Here is a 19,746-nt window from a genome sequence, read left to right on the forward strand (position 1 = left end):
AATCCAGAAATTATTACCTTTGAGATTCTGCCCCTTAAATTGGTGCTTAGCTCCTCATACTGACTAGGCAGAGCCTCCTTCCTCATCCTGATTATGTCGTTGTATCTACATGGACCACAACCACTGTATCCTCCCCCTCCCATTGCAAGTTACTCTCCAGCCCTGAGCAGATGTCCTGAACCCTGGCACCAGGCAGGCAACACAGCAATCTGGACTCTTGCTCTTTGCCACAGAGAACAGTGTCAATCCCCTCTCACTATACTGTCCCCTACTACCGCTATATTCCTTTTTGATCCCCCGCTTGAATGGCTTCCTGTATCACGGTGCCATGGTCAGTTTGCTCATCCACTCCGCAGCCCCTACTTTCACCCAACAAGCTGAGAAAACCTCAAACCTGTTGGACAATTGCAGAGGCTCAAACTCCTGCCCTCTGGGTCCCCTTACCTGGCTTAATTGCAGTCACACCCTCCTGTTTCTGATCACTGACCAAATCAGAAGACCCTACCCTAAGTGGTGTGACTGCCTCCTGGTATAAAGCGTCCAGGTAACTTTCCCCCTCCCTGATGTGTCGCAGTGTCTGCAGCTCAATGACTCTGAGCTGAAGTTCCTTAAGCCGCAAACACTTACCGTAGACACATTTGCCCTGGGTCACAATGTTATTCAGGAGCTCCTGCCATCCTTAATGTGTCTTAATTATATTAAACCCTTAATTATGTTGCTTTCTGATGTATTTTATTAACTTTACCACCAACTTGTGTACTATTTTAAATCTTAGGGATAGAATAGAACTTACCCACTTACCAGGTACTCACTAAACAACTAGCTCCTTTCCCTGTAGTGGAGCAGAACCAATTCCTATGGGTAAGAAAGATATAAAAAGGAAATGAAAGAAAAAAGGAAGCTAGCCTGCTTACACAGTACTTTGCAGTTACTGCTAATTACAGACTTTAAGAATTTAAGAGCAAAATTTAAGAACAAAATTAACACTTAAAATCCCCCCTCTCACCAAACTTCAAGCTAGCTCAGCTACACTCCTCCGTCAGTTAGAGTACCTGCTCATTATCCTACCCTGCCGCTCAGCCGATTTCCTAACGAGGTCAATAGTTTGCCTTCAATTCCATGAGCTTCAACTTCAGTGAACAGTCTCTTATGAGGGACTTTATTAAATGCCTTCCGGAAGTCTGTATACATAATATCCATAGACATTCACCTGTCCACCACTTTAGTTACCTTTTCAAAAAAAAATCAATCAAATTTAATAGACGTGACCTGCCCTTTACAAATCCATGCTGGATGTTAGGCTAACTGGTCTATAATTCCCTGGTTTCCTGTCTCCTTTCTTAAATAGCAGAGTGATATGCACAACTTTCCAGTCTAAAATAATGGTTCTTGAATCGGGAGAACTTGGAAGGTTATAGTTGGGGTATCTTCCATGTTCTCACCACCCTCCTTTAAAACCCTGGGATGAAAACCATCTGGTCCTGGGGATTTGTCATTCTTTAGAGCTATTATTTGCTTCATTACTGTTACTTTTATGTATATTTTGGTGCGCCTCTGTCCCTGACTCAATATTTGTTTCCATGGGATGTCTGGCATGCTCACCTCTTCCTCTCATGGAAGCACTGACACAAAGTAACCAACATATTTGCTTGTTTTCATCGACAATATCACTATTATCAGTTTTCTAGGGGCTGACATTGCTCCTGATCATCTACTTTTTCTTCACGGAATTGTAAAAAGATTTTGTGTTAATTTTCATGTCACTCACAAGCTTGCTTTCATACTCCCTTCTTATAACCCTTGCCATCTACTTGGTCATCCTTGCTGCTGTTTATCTTTTCTATTCGCCAGTATTTCTGCTACTTATTACATTTTGGTGTGTTTTTAGTTTTATTGCCGAGTAGAGACACATGCTGTTGAAGCTTTCCGTCTTGCACTCCTCAGGACATTCGCAAGAATACCAAATCTAAAGGGAACAAGTTAGACTTCATGAGAAGAGAGCGCTGATTGTTTTGCTAGTGGAATCTGATTGGTAAAGGCGCTGCCATGGAGAATGCACCAGTTAACTGATGACTGACCGTTAACCGCCGAGCTTTGTTTAAATTCAAACCTGGCAGGTTGACTCTGATTGGTCAAGGCTTTGTCCTGCGGAATGTACCAGAGGATGGCTGTTGCCTATTTTGTTCAATTTAAACAGGTGCAATGTGTATACATGTTCTTTTTTTCTGCAAAAAATAAGGTCCTGTGTGTTACTATATGTAGCTTCTAGCACGTGTAAATGAGCCACATTGTGAGCCCAACTGATAATCTTAAATTTTTGTCAGTGTAATTCTTAGCGCACTCAGGATTGTTTAGCAAATGTTGTCCAATTACGGAATCACATCTCGTATAGGACACTGTTTTGAATTCTCACCGGTGACCTGACTAATATTTATCCCTCAACTAGTGTTAAAGCAGATTATTTAATGCATTGCTGTTTGTGGGATCTTGCTGTGCATAGATTGGCTGCCCTGTTTTCCATGGGCAGAATTTTTCAGTTGGCGTGTGGGGGTGGGCCTGACATGCTGATGTGTAAAATGATGCGCCACGATGTCGGGCGTGCATCCCGATGTAATCGTGCTGAGCAGCGATGTTTTGTTCAGCGGGCGCACGCCAGAGTTGGCCATTAAGGATCTAAATAAGATTATTGTAAACGCACACCGTCCAACCTTAAGGTTGGCGGGCAGGCAAAAAGGCCAAGTGGCCGTCGCATTTTTACGAAACCTCACCCATGAGCGGAGTGAAGTTTCCTAAAGCTTTTAATAAATAAATAAAAACTTCTCCCTAAAAATAAAAACATGTCCCACCTCATGTGACACAGCCACATAAGGGGACATGTTTAAATAAATTTTTGACCCATTTATTTAATTATTTCTATATCCGTTCAATCTCCCTGAGACACGGAGCTTGCCCCAGGGAGATTGAAGTGCCCTTTTGCGCAGGCCCTGACTCTCTGTTTCCACCCCCCACTCCTGCCTGCACAGGTAGTGCTGAGCGCTACCGGTTGCGTCTTACGCTGGGTGGGCCTTAATTGGCCCGCCCGTGTAAAATGGCAGCATGGAGCTCGCTCCCGCCACGCCTGCCCACCGTATGAAAAGTCCTGCCCCATATTGCAACAGCGGCTACCCTTCTAAAGGTACTTCATTGACTGTAAAAGGCTTTAGAGCACCCAGAGATTCTGAAAAGCGCTATATAAATGCAAGGCTTTATTTTGTAAGCCCCCGGGAGGGAATCTGCACCAGCCCTGTCCCTCTTGGTGATGCCGCCTTTCATTAAGAAACTGTTTAATTCAGCATAGGATGACTGTGTGCAGAGTAATTTTTCAAAATATTTAACTGCACTTCCTTTTAATTTATAACTCACTGAAAGGGTTAAAAAAAATGAATGTTGGAAATGTATTTATGGAGAGAAAGATCCATTTATAACCTCCAGAATACATTAGTGTCTGACTCACTCAGCAAATCCTGTAGTGCAGTCACACTCACCATCTAAAAAATCAATGAGCAGTCAGAATGTCCAATATATTTATACAGAGATAATAAAACCTGATTAGAATAGAAGCCTTTTGTACTGAAAGGTTAACCAGCCTGGCAAAAAATTGCACATTGTGAAATGTTTTATTGACTGCTAATCCTTTGCCCCTTTACCCCCAGTGAAATTAGATTTCATAAATAGGCTCATAAAGTGCAGTTGAAAACTGCTAACAAGGAAAGTGTTGACCCTTGTTCCAAGCTAGTAAAGAAGTGATTGCTGTTTGCTGCTGAGGTGTGTTGCATTCAGTCACGCATCTAATTTAGAAGCCAGACATTGCCTGTTAACAGTAGCCAACCTTTCAGAATTAAAGCATCTTGTTCTGAAACATATACCAAATGCAGACAGTATTTTTGATTCTGTTTATTACAAAATCTGCATTCATTAGAATAAGCTTGTCTTTTTCTCATTTGCTCTCCCCCTTCCCCAATACCCACTCCCCCATTAATAACCCCCTTTGGCTTTCCCCAGCAGTATATGGAATAGCTGTGGCTCTATTCCCCCTGCCTGAACCCCACCTTATAACCAAGGTGAAGAAAAGCATTTTTAACTGAGTCCTGGCTCAGATTCATGTTCTCGAATAAGGTGGATCATCCTGTGCAGAATCCTGCACCCTGTCACTGTGAACACTCTACCCTTGAATGTGCAATGCCTGCATGCCTGACGAAAAGAAGAAATTGCATTTATATAGCGCTTTTCACACCGTCAGGCCATCCCAAAGTGCTTTACAATTTTTTTTATTCATTCACGGGATGTGGGCTTCGCTGGCTGGGCCAGCATTTATTGCCCGTTCCTAATTGCCCTTAAGAAGGTGGTGGTGAGCTGCCTTCTTGAACCGCTGCAGTTCATGTGGTGTAGGTACACCCACAGTGCTGTTAGGGAGGGAGTTCCAGGATTTTGACCCAGCGACAGTGAAGGAACAGTGATATGTTTCCAAGTCAGGATGGTGTGAGACTTGGAGGGGAACTTGTTCCCATCTATCTTCTGCCCTCGTCCTTCTAGGTGGTAGTGGTCATGACTTTGGAAGGTGCTCTCTAAGGAGCCTTGGTGAATTCCTGCAGTGCATCTTGTAGATGGTACACACTGCTGCTAATGTGCATCGGTGGTGGAGGGAGTGGATGTTTGTGGATGTGGTGACAATCAAGTGGGCTGCTTTGTCCTGGATGGTGTCCAGCTTCTTGAGTGTTGTGGGAGCTGCACTCATCCAGGCAAGTGGGGAGTATTCCATCACACTCCTGACTTATGCCTTGTAGATGGTGGACAGGCTTTAGGGAGTCAGGAGGTGAGTTACTCATCGCAGGATTCCTAGCCTCTGACCTGCTCTTGTAGCCACAGTATTTATATGGCTAGTCCAGTTCAATTTCTGGTCAATGGTAACCCCCAGGATGTTGATGGTGGGGGATTCAGTGATGGTAATGTTATTGAACATCAAGGGGCGACGGTTGGATTCTCTCTTGTTGGAGATGGTCGTTACCTGGCACTTGTGTGGTGCGAATGTTACTTGTCACTTGTCAGCCCAAGCCTGGATATTGTCCAGGTCTTGCTGCATTTGGACATGGACTGCTTCAGTATCTGAGCAGTCGCGAATGGTGCTGTACATTGTGTAATCATCAGCGAACATCCCCACTTCTGACCTTATGATGGAAGGAAGGTCATTGATGAAGCAGCTGAAGATGGTTGGGCCGAGGACACTACTCTGAGGAACTCCTGCAGTGATGTCCTGGAGCTGAGATGACTGACCTCCAACAACCACAACCATCTTTCTTTGTGTTAGGTATGACTCCAACCAGCGGAGAGTTTTCCCCCTGATTCCCATTGACTCCAGTTTTGCTAGGGCTCTTTGATGCCACACTCGGTCAAATGCTGCCTTGATGTCAAGGGGAATCACTCTCACCTCACCTCGGGAGTTCAGCTCTTTTGTCCACATTTGAACCAAGGCTGTAATGAAGTCAGGAGCTGAGTGGCCCTGGCGGAAACCAAACTGGGCATTAGTGAGCAGGTTATTGCTAAGCAGGTGCTGCTTGATAGCACTGTTGATGACCCCTTCCATTACTTTACTGATGATGGAGAGTAGACCGAAGGGGCAGTAATTGGCGGGTTGGATTTGTCCTACTTTTTGTGTACAGGACATAGCTGGGCAATTTTCCACATAGCTGGGTAGATGCCAGTGTTTTAGCTGTACTGGAACAGCTTGGCTAGGGGCACGGCAAGTTCTGGAGCACAAGTCTTCAGTACTATTGCCGGAATATCGTCAAAGCCCATAGCCCTTGCAGAATCCAGTGCCTTCAGCCGTTTCTTGATATCACGTGAAGTGAATCAAATTGGCTGAAGACTGGCATCTGTGTTGCTGGGAACCTCCGGAGGAGGCCGAGATGGATCATCCACTCAGCACTTCTGGCTGAAGATTGTAGCAAATGCTTCAGCTTTATCTTTTGCACTGATGTGCTGGGCTCCTCCATCATTGAAGATGGGGATATTTGCAGTGTCACCTCCTCCAGTGAGTTGTTTAATTGTCCATCACCATTCATGACTGGATGTGGCAGGACTGCAGAGCTTAGATCTGACCTGTTGATTGTGGGATCTCTTAGCTCTGTCTTTCACTTGCCCTGCACGCTCTTTTTTAAATGAACTCTCCTCCCTCTTTTCAAAATGACCTCTCTCCACTCTTTTTAAAATGAACTCTTCCCGCCCTTCTATAAATGAAGTCTCCCTGCTCTCCGCGCTCTTTTTTAAACAGAGCTTACAGCACTTATACATTCCTTCAAGGTGCAAAAACTGAAAAGAAAGGTCAGTCAACTGTGGCTGACAAAGGAAGTTAAGGACTGTATAAGATTAAAAGAAAAGGTTTATAAAGTAACCAGAAGTAGTAGTAAACCTGAGGATTGGGAGGTTTTTAGAATACAGCAAAAGAAGACCAAGAAATTGGTAAAGCAAGGGAGAACAGAATATGAATGCAATCTAGCAAAAAGCATAAAAATGGACTGTAAAAACTTCTGTAGGTATGTAAAAGGAAATCGTTTGGCTAAGACAAATGTGGGTCCATTACAGACAGAGTCAGGAGAATTCATAATGGCGAACAGAGAGATGACAGAGGAGCCAAATGATTACTTTGTGTCTGTTTTCACTGAGGAAGATACAGGATATCCCCCAGATTTATAGATTGAAGGGACTAGGCAGAATGAGGAGTTGAAGGAAATTAGTGTAAGAAGGTTGTATTGGAGAAATTAATGGGAAAGAAAGTTGATAAGTCCCCGGGACCTGATATTCTGCATCCCAGAGTGTTGAAAGAGGTTGCTATAGAGATAGTGGCTGCATTGGTGATCATTTTCCAAAGCTCTATAGATTCTGGAATGGTTCCTGCAGATTGGAAGGTAGCCAATGTCACCTCACTATTTAAGAAGGGAGGGAGAGAGAAAACAGGGAACTATAGATCTGTTAGCCTTACATCATTAGAACCACAGAAAAGTTACAACACAGAAGGAGACCATTCGGCCCATCTTGTCCATGCCAGCCCAAGGACATCCAGGTGCCCTTTCTAATCCCACCTTCCTGCACCCGGCCCATAGCCCTGCAGCTTACAGCACTAAAGGTGCAGATCCAGGTACTTTTTAAAAGAGTTTAGAGTTTCTGCCTCTACCACCAACTTGGGCAGCGCATTTCAGACACCCACTACCCTCTGTGTAAAGAAGTTCTTCCTCATCTCCCCACTACACCTTCTGCCACTTATCTTGACTCTGTGTTCCCTGGTTCTAGAATTCTCCACCAAGGGAAACAATTTTATCCTGTCTACTCTATCTATTCCCCTCATAATTTTGTACACCTCAATCAAGTCACCTCTCAGCCTTCTTTGTTCTAAGGAAAATAACCCCAACCTGTCCAATCTCTCCTCATAGCTACACTTTTCTAACCCTGGCAACATTCTTGTAAACCTCCTCTGCACTCTCTCCAGAGCTATTACGTCCTTCCTGTGATATGGTGACCAGAACTGCACACAATACTCCAGTTGTGGCCTCACCAGTGTTTTATACAATTCCAACATTATATCCTTACTTTTATATTCTAACCTCTGCCAGTGAAGGAGAGCATTCCATATGCCTTCTTTACAACCTTGTCTACTTGAGCTACTGCCTTCAGGGACCTGTGTTCTTGTACGCCAAGATCTCTCACTTCATGTACCCCTCTTAGTATATTCCCATTTATTGTGTAATCCCTGTAACTGTTTGACCTCCCTAAATGTATGACCTCACACTTCTTTATGTTAAAATCCATCTGCCGCTTTACCGCCCACTCCACCAACCCATCTATATCGTTTTGGAGATTATGGCTATCCTCTACACTATCCACTACTCAGCCAATCTTTGTGTCACCTGCAAATTTCCCAATTGTGTCCCCCACGTTGACATCCAAATCATTAATATATAACACAAACAGCAAGGGTCCCAACACCGAGCCCTGTGGAACACCACTTGAGACAACTTTCCATTCGCAAGGGCATCCATCGACCATTACCCTTTGTTTCCTGTTACAAAGCCAACCTTTTAGCCAGTTTGCCACATTACCCTGAATCCCATGGGCTTTTACTTTCCTGACCAATCTGCCCTGTGGGACCTTGTCAAATGCCTTGCTAAAATCCATGTACACAACATCCACTGCACTACCTTCATCAACCCTTCTTGTCACTTCCTCAAAGAATTCAATCAAATTTGTGAGGCAAGGCCTTCCTTTAACAAATCCATGCTGACCATCCCTGACTAGTCCATGCCTTTCCACATGACAGTTAATCCTATCTCTCAGGATTGATTCTACTAATTTGCTCACCACCTAGGTAAGACTAACTGGCCTATAATTGTTTGGCATTTCCTTTGATCCCCTTTTAAACAATGGAACTACGTTTGCATTTCCCCAGTCCTCCGGTACCTCCCCTGTATCTACTGAAGATTGGAAAATCATCCTCAGAGCATCTGCTATCTCCTCTCTGACTTCCTTCAGCAGCCTCGGAAACAATCCATCTGGCCCTGGTGACTTATCAACTTTCAAGGATTTCAACCCTTCGATTACTTCCTCTCTCTTTATGACCATCCCGTCCAATATCTCGCAGTGTTCCTCCTGGACTACTATATCTACATCCTCCCTTTCCTTTGTAAACACGGAGACAAAATATTCATTCAAAACCCTTCCCACAGCCTCTGCATCTACACACAAGTTTCCATCTTCATCTCTGATTGGTCCCACTTTTTCCTTAACTAACTTTTTAGCATTAATGTATTGGTAAAACATCTTTGGTTTATCTTTAACTTTTCTTGCTGATCTTTTTTCATGCCCTCTCTTTGATTTCCTTATTTTCTTTTTTACTTCGTCCCTGCACTTCCTATATTTGTCTAGGCTATCTGTAGTGCTTAGTTCTGTGTGCCTATCGTGTGCTTTCTTTTTCTGTTTGATCTTCCCCTGTATTCCTCTAGACAACCAGGGGGGTCTAGATTTGGCAGTACCACTCTTATTTTTGTAGGAGACATGTCTACTTTGTACAATTAGGATCTCGCTTTTTAGAGCTTCCCACTGGTTTTCCACTCTTTTATCCTCCAGCAGTGCTGTCCAGTCCACCTCAGCCAAGTCCCTTCTCATTTCTGCAAAATTTGCCTTCCCCCAGTTCAAGACTTTTACTCCTGCCTTATCTCTGTCCTTTTCCACGGTAATGCTAAATCTAACTGAATTGTGATCACTGTCCCCGATATGGTCGCCAACTGTCACTTCACCCACTTGCCCTTCTTCGTTCCCCAAGACTAGATCTAGAATTGCATCTCCTCTCGTTGGGTTTGTCACTAATTGGTTGAAAAAATTTTCCTGGACACACTGCATGAATTTTTCTCCCTCAGTGCCCCTTATATTGTTTGAATCCCAATTGATATTAGGATAGTTGAAGTCTCCTACTATTCTTGCCCTCTTGTTCTTACAAGCAGAAATTTGCCTACATATTTGTTCTTCTATCTCCCTTTCACTATTTGGGGGTCTGTAGTATACTCCCAGTAGTGTGACTGCCCCTTTTTTTATTTCTAAGCTCAATCCATAAAGCCTCGTTTGTTGACCCATTTAGTATATCACCCCTTCTCACAACTGGAATTGATTCTTTAACCATTAGTGCTACCCCCCCCTCCTTTTTTATCTCCTACTCTATCGTGTCTGAAGACTCTATAACCAGGGATATTAAGCTGCCAGTTTTGTCCCTCCTTTAGCCAGGTCTCCGTTATAGCAATGACATCCTGCTGCCATGTGTCTACCTGTGCCTTTAACTCATCTACCTTGTTTGTAATAGTCCTTGCATTGAAGTATAAACAGTTTAACTGCGTCAATTTCCCTTGCTGGACACTTTTTAAACTTTGCTTCTCCTGTAACTCCATGTCTATCACAACGTTCCACCTCCATTTTTCTGATCTGAATCTGATCTATCTGATCCTACTCTTGGGATCCCATCCCCCCTGCAACACTAGTTTAAATACTCCCCAACAGAACTAGCAAAAGCCCCCGCAAGGACACTGGTCCCAGCTCTGCCTGGGTGCAGCCCGTCCGGTTTGTACAGGTCCCACCTTCCCCAGAACCGGTCCCAGTGCCTCAAGAATCTGAATCCCTCCCGGCTACACCATCTCTCCAGCCATTTGTTCATTTGGCCTATCCTCTTATTCCTGCTCTCGCTAGCACGTGGAACTGGGAGTAATCCTGAGATTACTATATTTGAGGTCCTGCATTTTAATTTATCTCCTAACTTCCTGTACTGAGCTTGCAGGTCCTCATCCCTTAGTTTACCTGTGTCGTTGGTACCAATGTGTACCACGACCACTGGCTGTTTACCTTCCCTCCCCAGAATGTCCTGCAGCCGCTCTGTGACATCCTGAACCCTGGCACCAGGGAGGCAACATACCATCCTTGATTCATGCTTGCAGCCACAGAAGCGTCTGTCTGTGCCCCTAACTATTGAATCCCCTATCACTATAGCCCTGCCACTTGTTTTCTTACCGCCCCTCTGAGCAGCAGAGCCACCCACGGTGCCGTGAACTTGGCTGTTGCTGCTTTCTCCTGAGAGGCTATCGCCCCCAATAGTATCCAAAGCGGTATATCTGTTAGAGAGGGGGTTGACCACAGGAGACTCCTGCACTACCTTCCTGAGTCTTTTACTGTTCCTGATGGTCACCCATTCCCTTTCTGCCTGTGTAATCTTCACCTGCGGTGTGACCACCTCGCTAAACTTGCTATCCACAACTTGCTCAGCATCGCGGATGCTCCACAATGAGTCCACCCGCAGCTCCAGCTCCGAAATCCGGTTAGCTAGAAGCTGCATTTGGACACACCTTCCGCACAGCCTCCCTCATTTCCCACATCCTGCAGGAGGAGCATATCACGGGTCTGAGTTCTCCTGCCATGACGTCCCTCTCGATTAAGCTAGTTACTCCCTTAAAAAATACGCTAGCTCGGGGCCTTATTTATGTTAGCTAGGAACCTTGTTTCTTGACTAATTATACTTGTACAGTACTCCTCTATACTTTTTTTTAAGCTCCTACCTCAGTATTAAGCAATGAATTACTTTAATAGATTGAAAAAAAAACTCACCAGGAATTACTCACCAATCAGCTGCTTTTTTAAAAATCCACTTTCAGAAGAGTGTCTCTCGCAGGTTTGGTGCATTCCTGAAGGTACTGCCTCTCCCTCTTTTTTTTTGGTTTGGTTAAATCTCTATCGTCTACTTCCTACCTGTAGGAAACTCGTTCGAGTTACCAACAGTCACAGATTGCAACTCTTTTCGAGTACAATCACAGTTCTTGGTTTCCGGGAGTGGGACATGAACCCACAACCCTCTGATTCAAAGGCGAGGGTGCTATGAACTGAGCCACAGCTGACACCTCCCTAAAGAAGACACCAAGCACATTGCCCTCTCTGAGAATTGAACTCAGGACCTTCAGATTATGAGACTGACGCGCTGCCTACTGCGCTAAGAGGAGGTTTGAGGAGGAGGGAGGGATGGAAGCACTACAGCAATGTAATGTTTGGGACTATTCCGTTCTTTGACAGTGGGTCCTCCTCAATCCTCTTCTGAGTTGCGGTGACTGCGCTGACTTCTCCCAGAATGCTTTTCAGTCACTTCTCATTACCGCCCTCTGTTGGATACTCTTCCTCCTGTTGAGTGCAAGGGTCCTTCTCCTTCTGAGTTGCGGTGACTGTGCTGACTTCTCCCAGCATGCTTCTCAGTCACTTCTCACTACTGCCCTCTGTTGGATGATTAGTAGGGAAAATGCTAGAATCTATTATAAAGGATGTGATAAATGGATACTTGGATAATCATGATCTGATTGGGCATAGCCAGCATGGATTTGTGAATGGGAAATCATGTTTGATGAACTTGGAGTTTTTTGAGGATGTTACTAACAAAATTGATAAAGGAGAGTTGATGGATGTAGGATACTTGGATTTTCAGAAGGCTTTTGATGAAGTCCCCCACAGGAGGTTCATTAGCAGAATGAAAGCAGGTGGATTAGGAGGTAATATACTGGCAAGGATTAAGGATTGGCTAACAGGCAGAAAACAGAGAGTAGGAATAAAAGGGTCATTTTCGCTTGGCAGGCTGTAATTAGTGGGGTACCACAAGGATCAGTGCTTGGGCCCCAGCTGTTCACAATATATATCAATGATTTGGATGTAGGCACCAAATGTAATGTTTCCAAAATCATGGATGATACAAAGCTACACAGGAATGTGTGTTGTGAGGAGGATGAAAAGCAGCTACAGGAGGATTTTGACAGACTTAGTGAGTGGGCAAGAACGAGGTGGATGGAATATAGTGTGGAAAAATGTGAGGTTATCCACTTTGGTAGAAGGAACAGATGTGCAGAGTATTTCCTAAATGGTAAGAAATTAGAAAGTGTGGATGTACAAAGAGACCTGGGTGTCCTTGTCCATAAGTCACTGAAAGCTAACGTGCAGGTGCAGCAGGCAGTTAGGAAGCTAATGGAGTGTTAGCCTTTATCACAAGAGGACTTGAGTACAGGAGTAGTGAAGTCTCGCTTCAATAGTATAGAAGCTTGGTTAGACCACACCTGGAGTACTGTGTGCAATTTTGGCCCCCTTACCTCGGAAAGGATATTATTACCATAGAGGGAGTGCAATGAAGATTCACCAGACTTGTTGCCGGGATGGCGGGACTGTCCTATGAAGAGAGATTGGGGAAACTGGGTCTGTATTCTCTAGAGTTTCGAAGAATGAGAGGTGATCTCATTGAAACCTACAAAATACTTAAAGGGACAGAGAGGGTAGATGCAGGTAAGATGTTTTCTCTGGTTGGGGAGTCTGGAACCAGGGGACACAATTTCAAAATAAGGGGGAAGCCATTTAGGACTGACATGAGAAGAAATTTCTTTATTCAGAGGGTTGTGAATCTTTGGAATTCTCAACCACAGAGGACCTTGGAAGCTCAATCATTGAGTATGTTTAAGGTAGAGATTGATAGATTTTTGATTAACAATAACGTAAAGTGTTATGGGGATAATGTGGGCAAAAGGCATTGAAGTGTTCGATCAGCCATGATCGTATTGAATAGTGGAGCAGGCTTGATGGGCTGAATGGCCTTCTGTTCCTATGTTCAAATGATACTTGGAATGAGCGGGTTGTCTTATGAGGATAGGGTGGACAGACTGGGCTTGTTCCCACTGGAGTTTAGAAGAGTGAGGGGTGACTTGATTGAAGTATTCAAGACCCTGGACAGTCTTGACAAAGTTGACGTGGAAATGATATTTTCTCTTGTGAGTGAGCCCAGAACTAGGGGCACTGTTTTAAAATTAGGGTCGCCCTTATAGGACAGAGATGAGAAATTTTTTCTCAGAGGGTTGTGCGACTTTGGAACTTTCTGCCTTGGAAGGTGGTGGAGGCGGGGTAATTGAATATATTTAAGGTAGAGGTAGATCGATTCTTGTTAGGCAAGGGAATCGAAGGTTATCGGGGTTAAATGGGAATGTGGGAATAGTAATACAAACAGATCAGCCAAGATCTTATTGAATGGCGGAGCAGACTCGAGGAGCTGAATATTGTACTTCTGTTCCTGTTTCATATGTTCGCATGAGCACAGGGGTGATAGGGGAACAGGATTTGTTGTAAGACATGGACATCAGAGATTTGAATGACCATGTTTATGGAGGGTAGAATGTTGGGAGTGCGCTGGAATAATCAAGTCTGGAGGTAATATAGGCATGGATAAGGTTTTCAACAGCAGATGTACAGAATGGCAGAGTATTATTTAAATGGTGAGAGATTGGGAAATGTTGATGTACAAAGGGACCTGGGTGTCCTTGTATACCAGTCACTGAAAGCAAATATGCAGGTGCAGCAAGCAGTTAAGAAGGCAAATGGTATGTTGGCCTTCATTGTGAGAGGACTTGAGTACAGGAGAAAGGATGTCTTACTGCAACTTTACAGAGCCTTGGTGAGACCACACCTGGAGTATTGTGTGCAGTTTTGGTCTCATTACCTGAGAAAGGATATACTTGCCATAGAGGGAGTGCAGTGAAGGTTCACCAGACTGATTCCTGGGATGGCAGGATTGTTGTATGAAGAGAGATTCCGTTGACTAGGCCTGTGTTCACTGGAGTTTAGAAGAATGAGAGGGGATCTCATTAAAACATATACATTTCTGACAGGGTTGGACAGACTGGATGCAGGGATGATGTTTCCTCTGGCTGGAAGGTCTAGAACAAGGGGCCACAGTCTCAGGATACGGTTTAGGCCATTTGGGACTGAGATGAGGAGAAACTCCTTGACTCAGAGTGGTGAACCTGTTAATTCTCTACCACAGAAGGCTGGGGAGGCCAAGTCATTGAATATATTTAAGAGGGAAATAGATTTCTGGACTCTCAAGGCGTCAAGGGGTATGGGTTTGGTGTTGAGATAGAGGATCAGCCATGATCATATTGAATGATGGAGCAGGTTCGAAGGGCCGAATGACCTACTCCTGCTATTTTTTATGTTTCTATGAGGCAAGGCAATGGAAATAGGCGATCTTAATGACAGCAGATTTAGGTAGTCAGAAGGCCGTTTCAGATATGACATAAGGATGTGAGCAGTTTGGTTCAGCCTTGATAATGCTATGGGATTCATAAATCCCACTTAAGACCACGGACAGGGCCTCGGTTTAATGTTTCATCTGAAAATCAGCACCTCCCTGTGCAACATTCCCTTTGGTGCTGGAATGTCAGCCAGGGTTGTGTACTCGGGCACCTGGGCCCATGACCTTCTGACTCAGCTGAAGACCATAAGATGTAGCAGCAGAAGTAGGCCATTCGGCCCTTAGAGTCTGCTCTGGCATTCAATGAGATCATGGCTGATCTGATAATCCTCAACTCCACTTTTCTGCCTTTTCCCTATGACCCTTGATTCCCTTACTGATTAAAGCCCTGTCTATCACAGCCTTGAATATGCTTAATGACCCAGCCTCTACAGCCCTCTGTGGTAAAGAATTCCATAGATCAACTACCCTCTGAGAGAAGAAATTCCTGCTCATCTCTGTTTTAAATGGGCGACCCCTTACTCTGAGATTATGCTCTCTGGTCCTAGACTGTCCCACAAGGAGAAACAACCTCTCAGCATTTACCCAGTCAAGCCCCCTAAGAATCTTATATGTTTCAATAAGGTCGCCTCTCATTCTTCTAAACAGCAATGAGTACAGGCCCAACCTACTCGACCTCTCCTCATAAGAAAATCCCTCCATAACCAGGATCAACCTAGTGAATCTTCTCTGGACTGCCTCCAACGCCAGTACATCTTTCCTTAGATAAGGGGGCCAAAACTGTTCACAGTATACTCGGTGTGGTCTAACTAGTGCCATGTATAGTTTTAGCAAGACTTCCCTATTTTTATAATCCCATTACCTTAGAAATAAAGGCCAACATTCCATTTGCCTTCCCTATTACCTGCTGAACTTGTATGTTAGCTTTTTGGGATTCATGCATGAGGACTCCCAAATCCCTCTGCGCTGTAGTTTTCTGCAGTCTTTCTCCATTTAAATAATATTCAGCTCCTCTATTCTTACTGCCAAAATGCATAACCTCACATTTTCCCACATTATATTCCATCTGCCAAGTTTTTGCCCACTCACTTAACCTGTCAATATCCCTCTTTGTGTCATCCTCACCGCTTGCCTTCGCACCTATTTTTGTGTCATCCGCAAATTCGGCGATAGTACATTCACTTCCCTCATCTAAGTCATTAATGTATATTGTAAATAATTGAGGCCCCAGCACTGATCCCTGTGGCACTCCACTAATTACAGATTGCCATCCTGAAAATGCCCCCCTTATGCCAACTCTGTCTTCTATTAGTTAGCCAATCCTCTATCCATGCTAATATACTACCCCAACACCATGGGCTCTTACCTTATTAAGTAGCCTTATGTGCGGCACCTTATCAAACATCTTTTGGAAATCCAAATATACTACATCTACTGGTTCCCTTTTATCTATCCTGCCTGTTACCTCAAAGAATTCTAATAAATTTGTCAGGCATGATTTCCCCTTAATGAAGCCATGCTGACTCTGCTTTACTATATTATGCATTTCTAAATGCTCTGCTATTACATCCTTGATAATAGACTCTAACATTTTCCCAATGATGAATGTTAAGCTAACTGGCCTATAGTTACCTGTTTTTTGTCTCCCTTTTTGAATAAGGGTGTTACATTGGCCATTTTCCAGTCTTCTGGGACTCTTCCAGAATCTGAGGATTCTTGGAAGATTACTACTACCAATGTATTCACTATTTGTGTAGCTACTTCCTTAATATCCTTGGGTGCAACCCATCAGGTCCAGGGGACTTTTCTGCCTTTAGCCCCATTAATTTTCCTAGTACTTTTTCTCTAGTGAAAGTTATCGTATTTACTTCCTCCTTCCCCCCCCCCCCCCTGCCTTTTGCCCTTTGATTGTTTAGTATTTTTGGAATGCTATTAGTGTCTTCTACCATGAAGACTGATGCAAAGTATTTATTCAGCTCCTCTGCCATTTCCTAGTTCCCCATTATTATTTTCCTGGCCTCATTCTGTAAGGGGCCTATGTTCACTTTGGCCCCTCTCTTCCTTTTTTATATATTTAAAGAAGCTCTTACTGTCCATTTTTATATTATTTGCTAGTTTACCGCCAAAGTTTATATTCTCCCTCTTTATTTTTTTTGGTCATCTTTTGTTGGTTTTTAAAACTTTCCCAATCCTCTGGCTTACCACTAATCTTTGCCACATTGTATGATTTTTCTTTCAATTTGATATTATCCTTAACTTCCTTGGTTAACCATGGTTGGTTTATCCCCTTCCTAGAATCCTTCTTTCTCACTGGGATACATCTTTGTTGCGATTCGTGAATTATTTTCTTAAATGTCTGCCATTGTTCATCAACCGTCTTTTCTGCTAAACTCCTTTCCCAGTCCACTCCAGCCAACTTTGCCCTCATTCCTTCTTCCCCTTGTTATTTCTTACATCCACCCATATGGATTCTACATCTTCCGATCCAAGATCATTTCTTGCTATTGTACTTATTCCATCTCGTATTAACAAAGCTACCCCACCACCCTTTCCTTCCTACCTGTCCTTTCGAAAAGTCGCATAGCCCTGAATATTTAGTTCCCAGCTTTGATCTCCTTGTAACCACGTCCCCGTAATGGCTATAAGATCACACCCATTAACCTCTATATGTGCCTAATTGAAACTAATTTACAAATCTGTGCAATAGGGAAATGAGAATTTCATTATTCAGAGTGGTGAGAATGTGAAACTTATTACCACAGGAAATGGTTGAGGCAAATAGTTTGGATGTTTTCAAAAGGAAGCTGGACAGATAAACGAGAAATGGGAATGGAAATATACACTGAAAGGCTTAGATGAGGTAGATGGAATGGGAGGAGAAAAGGGCATATAAATACCAGCACAAACTGGTTGGGCTGAATGGCCTGTATATTCTTTGTAATCCCACACACTGGTGCAGTGCCTCAGAGAAGCGTCCAGGCGAGGAAGCTTTCATTCTTGAAGTCTGCGGACAATCCTGAAATGTTGAATTTGCTCTGTCCATTTAATTGTAGCATTTTAAACACTTTTGTTCCAGCATGGTAAGGTCTCTGTTGGATTTGACCTTGAGAGCTCATTTCTGTCCAGGGGTGGGCTGTGGCTAAGCTTTAATAAATGTGGTGATTATCAAATTAAGATGTAACTGCAGCACTGTTGTTCTGGGCAAGTTGACACTGAACGCACTTGTTGAGTGAGCGATTACAGGATTGCTATGCAAATGAGTTGATCCAGGTCCATCTACAGAGAGCATGCTGATGAGCTGATTATCATGATTTTAGAGTGGGGAAAATCAGTTTTGAAACTCTTTCGAGTTATCAGCAGTCACAGATTGCAACTCTTTCGAGTACAATCACAGTTCTTGGTTTCCGGGAGTGGGACATGAACCCACAACCCTCTGATTCAAAGGCGAGGGTGCTATGAACTGAGCCACAGCTGCTCATAGCCAGGAACTATCACAATTGCATCAAAGGTGTGAAGTCGATGTGACTGTCTGTCTGCTGCCGTAGAAGCATTGAAAATTTATGACAGGGAAAGAGGCCATTTGGCCCATCATGCCTGTGCCGGGTGGAAAAGAGCTATCCAGCCTAATCCCGTTTTCCAGCTCTTGGTCCGTAGCCTGTAGGTTACAGTCTTTTAAATGCATATCCAAGTATCTTTTAAGTGTGATGTGGGTTCCTGCCTCTACCACCCTTTCAGGCAGTGAGTACCAGACCCCCGCCACCCTCTGGGTGAAACAAATTTCTCCTCAACTCTCCTCCAGTCCTTCTGCCAATTACTTTCAATTCAATTCCACTTTATTGTCCACGTGGAAATTGAATTCAGGTACATTGCTTGTTCATTCAAAAATTACGTTCAACTTGTATGGTGCCCACTTCTCACTGAACCAGTTCCAATGTTCCAGGCATCTTAAAACCCTTCCTCCTGCACCATCTCACCAGCCATGCATTCGTTTACAATATCCTCCTATTCTAAACTCACCAGCATATAGCAACAGGAGTAACCTGGAGATTACTATCTTGGTGTTCCTGTTTTTTTAAATTTCTTTCCTAGTTCTGCAAACTTTGCCTTCATGACCTCATCCCACTTTCTATCTATGTAGCTGGTATTGATTTGGACTTCCTCAGAATGTTCTGCAGGCGCTCAGTGATATTATTGGCCCTGGCACCAAGGAGGTACCATCCTGGGGTCACATCAGCAGCCACAGAAATGCCTGCTGTTACAACCGCAGCTGACGTTATTCGCTGAGCAAGCCAGATCCCAGAGGGAAACTTGTCCTACTGATCATAACCTTTTTTTTGTATTTTGAAAATGAGGGCAAAACTACTGATTTCAGGAGCATAGAATCCCAATAACACTTTTAGGATTTTAAAATTAAAAGATTTATGAACAAGAAGAAAAAAAACTTTAATACACAAGGGTAATTACACAGTTGAAACAGTCTTACAAAACATTCCCCCAAAAAACCCAAGTAAACTACTTGGCAACAGCTCCCTTATATTTTTTTTTAAACCATAAAAATCCAGTAACATCACCCAAGGCAAAAGCTGCTGCTATTTTAATAAAGTAAACCACTTGACTTCTCACTCTCTTCCACTTTCTTGTGGAAACCTGAAGGAAGTTCAGAAATGGACTGCTTTCTGAAAACAAAGACCTTTCTGGCTTGGACCTGGGTGGCTGCTTCAAATCCACAACTTCTCTCAGCACAGAGCTGGTCCCAGGGCAAACCCCCCCCCCACCCCAAACCCCCCACCCCCCTCCCACACAGCCACCTCAACTCAGCTAAACATCTCCCTCAAATATCTTTTTCCCCTTTCATCCTAGACTCCATTGTCCTAAGTACCGCTTCCAAAATATAAAATCTTTCATGTCTTCCTATTGCCTCCACTTTCAGCTCAAATGGAATTTAATAACCTCCCCTTGTTTATTTATGAAACCTTTGTAAGTTGTAAAAGTCCCTTAAACTCTCTCTGAAATTTAGCAGCTGAAGTCAAGTCCTTACCAATCACCTAATGCAAATTTTAAAACCCAACTTATTTACTTGTAATTCCAACTTCACTATAGCCTCTCATTACAAATGCATGCATCTAGCAACCTTTACC

General features: G+C 43.7%; 1 protein-coding gene and 1 non-coding gene across 2 annotated transcripts in view; one reads left to right on the forward strand and one right to left on the reverse strand.

Moving 5' to 3' along the window:
• pepd (peptidase D) overlaps positions 1-19,746 on the forward strand; it is a 191,503-nt gene that overhangs the window by 54,128 nt on the left and 117,629 nt on the right. The window lies entirely within an intron of this gene.
• Positions 11,486-11,560, reverse strand: trnam-cau (transfer RNA methionine (anticodon CAU)). The gene has a single exon. It is a non-coding gene; the product is annotated as a tRNA-Met (tRNA).

Source organism: Cetorhinus maximus, chromosome 6 (assembly GCF_964194155.1).
Source record: "Cetorhinus maximus chromosome 6, sCetMax3.hap1.1, whole genome shotgun sequence".
NCBI lineage: Eukaryota > Metazoa > Chordata > Chondrichthyes > Lamniformes > Cetorhinidae > Cetorhinus > Cetorhinus maximus.